General features: G+C 36.5%; 1 pseudogene; it reads right to left on the minus strand.

The window, feature by feature from the left end:
- Positions 1-638: 638 nt before the first annotated feature.
- Positions 639-1215, minus strand: LOC113176030 (ADP-ribosylation factor-like protein 4A; annotated as a pseudogene).
- Positions 1216-9097: the final 7882 nt, after the last annotated feature.

The following is a 9097-nucleotide window of genomic DNA, read 5'->3' on the forward strand; positions in this document are numbered from 1 at the left end:
GCAGGGCGCTGGGTTCGATCCTCAGCACCACATAAAAATAAAATAAAGATGTTGTGTCCACCAAAAACTGAAAAATAAATATTAAAAAATTCTCCCCCCCACCTCTCTCTCTTCTCTCTGTCTCCCTTTAAAAAAAAAAATCACGTGGCCAAAATTTAAAAAAGGAAATACTTCCTCCCTGTCCCAGTGTGATCAATGTAACTGTGTATATGTGTACACACATATAATGTGTATGTATACCTTAAGTATGCATTCATTAGCATTTTATCCGAACATACAAAGCCTTGTATGCAATTTCTTTGCAAAGGCTTCCCCCAAAAGATATAAACACAAACAGACACTCGTCAACATTTTATTTTACTAACTTCAGGTCAAACTTCCACAACTATTTTCTGGTCAATTTACTATCCTTGCTTGGTGTCCCAAAATGGTAATACCAATATATTTGTGGGGTATGGAGAAGAGACCACTCTAAGAAGAACTGCATTTACTCATCTTCCACAAGGCAAATGAGTTGGGCATCTGATAGTTCAACAAAACATAATAGCATCCAAGCAAACCAAGCTATAGACACTCTTCATTTACCAAAATCAAACCAGAGAAAACCTACTCTACACAAATGTTATAGGTATTGCTATTCATCTTTTCTTTTTCTGTTGCCCCAACATTTTTTTTCTTTTAATTATCATGTTGTATAGTTTCTCAAGTCTTGCTCTCAGTCCCTCTCCTATGATTGCACCATTAGGCTGCAAATGCCAAGGAATTTATGAGCTTGCTAACAATTTTTCAATTTCTATGAGAGACAGTGAGTTCCTTGGGTCTTGTTTGCTAGCAACTATAAATACAGGGATTCCTTGATTTTCTAATATCCCTGTTATTTTCTGAAATTCTGTTTTCAGCTTTTTCAATTCTTTCAACATTAATGGAGTCCATAGCAACAAATGCCCTCTGTGCATCTGGCATATGACTTTCATGGTGTTCTTCATTTCTCCTGACCACCAACATCCCCAGAGTGGAAAGTGACTGTTTTAGAATTTTCCAAGATTACCTCAATTTTCTCAGTGTTAAATCCTTTGGTAGGTACAACATTTACAAATTCATTGAATTGCAGCCTGTATAAAACAGTTGTCTTTCCAACACAGTCCAAAACCAGAACAACAATGAGAAAGGACTAAAATGAAGAATAGAAGTCTAGTCTGATAGTCCATTTCCCATTTCCAGCTGCAAATAAGTGTTCCAGATTTAAACTCTTTTTCTCATGTGGAATTTCTCTTCTTAGGTGATTCCGCTACAAGACCTAAAATGGAGTCCAGGTACAAATGAGAAAGCACCGAGAAAGTATTTCCTTGCAGGGGGAATGCACCAGCTTAGACCTCCATGCAGTTCTAGCAGTTGCTGCACTAGAAACCTCTAACATAGGGTTTGTATATAAAGTTTATATGAACAACTCTTGGAAGGCATTGAAGAGTTGCCAAAGCACACAGGATTTAAATGTATGATCCCTTAAATGATACTACATGAGCACAATGTTCCCTAGGATTTCTATCCTGAGAGAATTTTCAAAACTAAGAGCAAAAGAATAATAGCTAAGTAAAAGGCAGCAATATTTCTAAGCTGAGGAGTAAAAAGGTCAAAGTTTAAGGCTGCCAAAATGGCTAGGATTGAGGGCAAACACCAAAAGGGGAAACTGCAGAAAAGGAGTTCATTAATGTAGATAGAAACTCTGATCAATACAGTGGCTTACTTGACAACAAAATCAGTTCCTAAACTTAGTATGCACAAAACAAAATCCAAAATCCACCAGAAAACATAGTTTAGAGTCTAAGGAACCAAGTAACGATTTCAGCACCCAACAGAAGATGGACTTCAAGCCTATACAAGGTATAGAGACATCCAGGGCCCAAAAGGATCAGAACTTTGGAATTAAGGCAATATAATATTTAAATATAAGAAAGCTTAAAAACAAAGCTTAAAACCAAGGTTTTACAAGGTCAAAATAACCTTCCAGTACTCCTCTACATTCCAGAAGAAAACTAGGGATGGGAATGTAGGTCAGAGGTGCAGTGCTTGCCTAACATGAGCAAGGCCCTGGGTTTGATCCTCAGCATTGAAGAAAAAAAATAGAAGAAGAAAGATTAACTTTATTTAGAGGTAGACAACATTATCCAGAGCCTAACAAATTTTTCAAACACAATGTCCAAATCCAATATAAAATAATGGACCAGGCTAAAATTCAAATCCAAATGACTAAACACTAAGAAAAAAGTGCTAATAGAGTCAGAACCAGATACTAGGGTTCACAGGAACTTTAAACAACTAAGCTTACTAAGTATAAGAAAACAATGGAAAAGATGGACAAAGGTAAAAACATGGATAATTTGCCTCAATATAGAACTCAAGGGCTGGGGTTGTAGCTCAGTGGTAGTGTGCTTACCTAGCACATGTGAGGCACTGGGTTTGATCTTCAGCACCACATAATAAATAAATAAATAACTGTATGAAAATATAGAATTGGAATTTAAAATATCAGATGGATAATCTAAAACTAAAAATTACAATAACAGGAAATTAGAACCCATTGTGGATATTTCACAACAGTCTCAGTACAGTAGAAGTCAGGATTAGTAAGCTGGAAGACAGGTAAACAAACTCAAGGAGAGAGAAAAACAAGAGAATACAACAGGCTAATGGCACACAGCCAAAAAAGTCTAACATGTGTGATTTTAGTTCCTGAAGGAGAGGGGAGCAAATGGTATAGAAGCAGTATTTAAAGAAATAAAGACAAAGAATTTTCTAAAAATGATAAAAGACATGGACCCCTTAGACCCCAGAATTTTAGCAAACCTCATGTAGAAAAAAAAAACACCAATATCTCTCAGAAACCATAGAAGCTGTTTCAATTCAGAAATTTGCTGAAGACAATTCTTTATATGAAACAAAGGAGACATCATAAAACAGGTTTCAGAGGTCTAAGCAGTTCCACAGCATTAGACAGTGGTGTGAGTTGTCATGCCAAAGGCTGGAAATGTCCACACAAAAGAGAATATGAAAAAATATTCAACATCTCTAATAATGAGAGAAATGCAAATCAAAACTACTCTTAAGATTTCATCTCACACCAGTCAGAATGGCAGTTATCAAGAATACAAACAACAATAAGTGTTGGCGAGGAAGTGGGGGGAAAGACACACTCATACATTGTTGGTAGGACGGCAAATTGGTGCAACCACTCTGAAAAGCAGTATGGAGATTCCTTAGAAAACTTGGAATGGAACCACCATTTGATCCAGCTATCCCACTCCTTGGTCTATACCCAAAGGACTTAAAATCAGCATACGATAGTAACACAGCCACATCAATATTTAAAGCAGCTCTACTCACAATAGCTAAACTGTGAAAGCAACCTAGATGCCTTTCAATAGATGAATGAATAAAGAAACTGTGGTATATATAGACAATGGAATATTACTCAGCATTAAAAGAGAATAAAATTATGGCATTTGCAGGTAAATGGATGGAGTTGGAGACGATAATGCTGCACGAAGCCAAAAACCAAAGGCCAAATGTTCTCTGATAATCGGATGCTGATGCATAATGCGGGAGGGCATGGGAAAAATGGAGGAACTTTGATTGGGCAAAGGGGAGAGAGGGGAGGGAAGGGGGAATGGGGGCAGGAAAGATGGTAGAATGAGATGGACATCATTACCCTACTTACATGTATGACTGCACATATGGTGGAACACTATATGCACAGAAATGAAATGTTGTGATGCATTTGTATACAATGAATCAAAATACATTCTGCTGTCATATATACCTAGTTAGAATAAATAAAGTTTTTTAAAAAGAGAGAATGTGGAAATTATGTCATTAAATAGAGCTCACATTCAAATCAGCCTCTGAGTGCCAGAAATAAGGAGGACTCAAAGGGAAAATGCAGATTAATAGGTCTAACTATAATGACCAAAACTAATAAATTCTTTAAATCATAGTGAGTAACAGTTTGGACCATAATCCCAATTGTTAAACACCAAAGACCCAAATTCAAAAACTGTAATTCCAGAATAACTAATTCAAATTTTCTTTTAAAAGACATTTGTTTTCAGGCTATGGTTGCACCTTAGTAATAGAGTGCATGCTTAGCATGTATGGGGCACCAAAAATAAACAGATATTTATTTACATTCTTTAAAGGGAATTTATTTAGAAAGCATACAAAAATATGCACAGGCCACTTTACTTGGTAAAATCAGCAATAATAACATTCATATTTTTGTAAACATAAACATTTTGGTAAATTAGAATAGTCATATACATAGGACAGTTATGAGCAAATGAATCAAATTCATAAATAGGTCAAAAAGCAAATCTTAAAAATGTACATCACTATGGTTGGTAATTGTGTGTATCCTCTTTATAATTGTGGCCATCTGAAATTCTTTGATGGACAACCTAAATCTAAATAATTCCAATGGAGAAAAATAATGCATTTTTGAACTAAAGTTTTCATCATTGCCATATTGTGTGGTCAATGTCTTCCTCAGAATTTGGCTTTCTGTCCCCTTTGTATAGCTTTCCCACCATAAGAATCACCATTTTATGGATTTGGGGCTTTAGGGATTTCCACATTCAGGATGTTAATCCTGAGGATTGTAATTTGAGGAATGTTAGACTTTAAGGATTTCAAGTTTTTAAGATGCCAACATTTGGGATTATGGTGTTTAGGTATCATGATCAGGAAATTACAATGGCTTCTAGAAATAACCAAATCCACTTAGATTCCATAGAAAAGGAGTAGAGCTGCAGGTGTAAAGGGCAATCAGAATGGACAACTAGGGAAAAGAAATTCACTGTCCAAGGTTTTTTAAAATCCAGATTGAAAACTGGGAAAGCAATAGGGTTGGAGGTGGGTTAGAGGTAATGGAAGAGAGACAGAGTCAGGTGAAATGTAAACTCTACCAGCAAACATCATGCTTGTATTCACCTCTTTGTATTCTGGTGCCTGGTATTACCCACAATGGTTGAGCAGTAAATATTTAATAACTAATTAAAATAACGAAAGAAATAGGTTATGAATATGTCTTCTTTTAGTACAGAACTGCAAATTGTGCAGTATACAACCAGTGAGTATTTTCAATCCCTGAAACACACCATTTATTCATTTATTTCCATAACACTGAAAAATTTTGCTAGGTTCTAGGTATACCCTTGGGAATAGCAAATAATTATTTTTCTCTCTGTCTTGGAAGAGTTTTAAGCCTTGTAGGGCAAAAAAAAAAAAAAAAAAAATTGCTTTTCAAATCCACCAACTATCTTTCTCAACTCACACCATCCCAAACTCCAAAGGATAGACCAGCTGAGCCAGCTCTCTGCCTGCTTTCCTGACACAGCAAAACAACCAGACAGACACCATGAAATTAGCAGTTTTATAAGACAGTTTCTTCTAACAGGCAAAGTTTCGCTATCGCTCAGTATTTAAAATAGGCTTTCTAAAGCAGTGATTATTTTAAACAGTGGCTTCCACTTGACATAATGCACACTATGTTCCTTTCTTCTTTCCCTTCCCTTCCAACACGTTCCTACCTTCACGGAGCTCCCACCTTAGGGAGGTCAGAAGGAATGGCATTTCAAAATAATTAGTATTTAACCACCAGTACAGACAGAGCCTGTCGATGCACGTGGGGCGCTGCTTCTCAGCTTCCATCCGGGCCAGTGCCTGTAGTGTCTGGAGGCGGGGCCGTTTCGGGACCCCTTAGAAATAACCAATGGCCATGCCTGAAGGCGGAGCTTTTGAAAATGACTGGCACGGAAAAAATGACCAATCAGAACTGGGGGCAGGAGGGGGGCAGGGAGAACCGCAGAGGGCAGAGTATTAAGCGGGTTCACAGGCAGTGAAGGCAGGAGGTGGGGTCTAAGGCGTGTGAGGCTCAGGGTAGCAGTTATGTAGTAATCTCTAAGTTTTAAATTTTTGAAATAGTGAGCCGTAATGGTGCATACGACCGGATATCTTTTCAGATACAGTAGCTATTTTGTTTATCAAGAGCACCATCTCCTGAGAAATGCTTTTTCTATTTACATAATTTTTAAATTCAAACAGGAGTTGTCGTTTACCTGCAGAATTCTTTCCCTCGGCAACAGTGTTTCCTCTGTGGGTGGATACGGGACACAAGTTAATGGGACTATTATTTATTCATCCTTATTACTAGTTCAGTCTCTGACATATAATTAGGCATTTGAGAATTAAGAATGAACGGATGCCTCTATTACTTTCTTTGATCCCAGTTGTAAAAACTTCTGCAACTTTCTGATTCTGCCATTATCCAAAAAAAAAAAAAAATCGTATCCTATTTTAGCAGCCTAATATTGATTTTGATGTGTGAAATACACAATTTTTTTATAAATTTCCAGAATCTGCTGGTAGCTGTAGCTGTGGTTTCCTTTTCTTTCTCTCCTAGAAATTTTACAAACCCCAAAGTTCTTGAATTTTACTCATTTCAGAAGATTGTGATCAAAGTTTATTCAAAGAGTATACATGAGCTTTATAAATTGTAATATTTTGAACAAATGGTTGTGGCTATTCTTTTTGTTTGTTTGTTTGTTTGTTTAGTGTAAATTAGTTGAAGACCTTCGTTTTACCAATCACAGAGTTAGCCATTATTATACCATAGGGTATTACTCAAAGGATCAAAGGGCAGGAGTTGAAGGCAATACCTGCATGTGAATGAGATGATAGCAATCAAGTCACAAGTAAAACCCACTCAGATTCCAGAGTTCCTAAGGTCTAACAGAGATAATTCTAATTTTCTCCTCAAGGCTACTTAGCCCTCAGGAATAATAATTTCAGTGTGTCTAAGGGATACCAAAAATCGTGTGTTTTAAAACAGAGACATAACCCACTTGAATCTAATGTATGAAATATGATATGTCAAGAGCTTTGTAATGTTTTAAACAACCAATATAAATAAATAAATAAATAAATAAATAAATAAATAAATAAATAAATAAATAAATAAAACAGAGACATAGGAAGTTCAAGCATGGGGCTGGGATTGTGGCTCAGCAGTAGAGCGCTCGCCTAGCAAGTGGGAGGCCCTGGGTTCCATCCTCAGCACCACATAAAAATAAAGATATTGTGTCCAACTACAACTAAAAAAGGAATATTTTTTTTTTAAGTTCAAGTATGAGTGTTGTTCCAAAACGGGGTTTGTCCAGGTTGACTCTGCATTTCTGTATTAAATTTTTTTGGTTGTAACAGAAACATCTCAAAGTAGCTGAAACATATAACAAGACAAAAACGAAAAAGGGGATTATTAATAAAAAGAAACAAGAGTGTCTTATAGAATCCAAGGGCAGGAATGCATATGGATCTTGAGAAGAGCCTGGGGCTAGGAACTGTAAAGAACTAAAACTCTTGCCCAAATTTGCTTCTCTGTACACTCCTACTACAGTTTTCTCTTTGTTTCCTAATCCATATAGAAGTATCCTTATTTAAAATATTTGTGTCATTAATTCTCAGTTACTGGGATTGTTCTAACAGAGGCCGAATTACCATCATTTTAGATTGTGGAGAAAGCCTATCCTTGTTAAGGATAAAAAAGGAAAGTTAAAACAAGTTATAACTATAGCCTATTTTAAATGTATTATGATTCTACCGATTTAAGCTCCCATATATGAGTTGCTTTCCATTGCACTCACTGTATCTGTAAACAGAACCACTGGTTTCTTATCAATTTTGGTCCCTCATCATTCATGTGGAGTCAATCACAAGGTCTTATTGGGTCTTCCTCCCCCAAACGTCTAATGAAATAATACTATTTTTCCTCATAACTGAAGACAATCAAAAAGGTAAATTTAAAAAACCAAAATCCTGGGGCTGGGGATGTGGCTCAAGCGGTAGCATGCTCACCTGGCATGTGTGCAGCCCAGGTTGGATCCTCAGCACCACATACAAGCAAGGATGTTGTGTCCACCGAAAACTAAAAAATAAATATTAAAATTCTCTCTCTCTCTCTCTCTCTCTCTCTCTCTCTCTCTCTCTCTCTCTCAAAAAAAAAAAAAAAAAAAGCAAAGTCCTTTAAACTCTGAGAAAAAGTTAAGAAAGACTCATGCCAGGATTTGTCTTGAATCTGAGTTCAAATCCTCTTCCCATTCGCTACTTTGGAAAAATTACTCTCTGAAGCTTTTTCCCCAAGTCTTATATCCAATCTTATAGGGTTTTTTGTTGAATTATACATAGGGGCTGGGGATGTGGCTCAAGCAGTAACGTGCTCGCCTGGCATGTGCTGGGTGCTGGGTTCAAACCTCAGCACCACATAAAAATAAAATTAAAAAAGATGTTGTGTGGGCTGGGGATGTGGCTCAAGCGGTAATGCGCTGGCCTGGCATGCACTGGGCTCTGGGTTCCATCCTCAGCACCACATAAAATAAAATGAAGATGTTGTGTCCGCCGAAAAATGAAAAATAAATATTAAAAAAAAAATCTCTCTCTCTCTCTCAAAAAAAAAAAAGATGTTGTGTCCACCGAAAACTAAAAAATAAATATTAAAAAATTCTCTCTCTTAAAAAAAATTATAGGGCTGGAGATGTGGCTCAAGCGGTAGCGCGCTCGCCTGGCATGCGTGCGGCCTGGGTTCGATCCTCAGCACCACATACAAAAAACAAAGATGTTGTGTCCATCGAAAAATAAATAAATAAAAATATTTAAAAAAAATTATACATAAAGTGCTTAGCATTTCTTTTAATGTAGGCTATAAACATTAAGACTAGATGTTATTAATATGTTACAATAGATAGATTTTTTAATAACTTCTCTTTATTTTATGAAATCCTTGCTCCTACATTTTATTCTAATATTCACAAAAATGCTGTGAATAATATTCCTGAGATTAGAGATGGGGATATCAAAGAACAGAGAACTGGAACAGTTCCTGAAGTTCAATTGTCTAGAAGATATTCCAATAGGGAATAAATGCCCAGTCACTGAAAGTTCCAGTAAGACTGCCCTGCTGTATAGCATGATTCATGAAGGTTTTAGGCTGACTGACTTAGGTATCTCTGAGGTCCTGTACTTGTTCTTTTATAACATACATACATTATTT

Source organism: Urocitellus parryii, chromosome 11, assembly GCF_045843805.1.
Source record: "Urocitellus parryii isolate mUroPar1 chromosome 11, mUroPar1.hap1, whole genome shotgun sequence".
Lineage (NCBI taxonomy): Eukaryota > Metazoa > Chordata > Mammalia > Rodentia > Sciuridae > Urocitellus > Urocitellus parryii.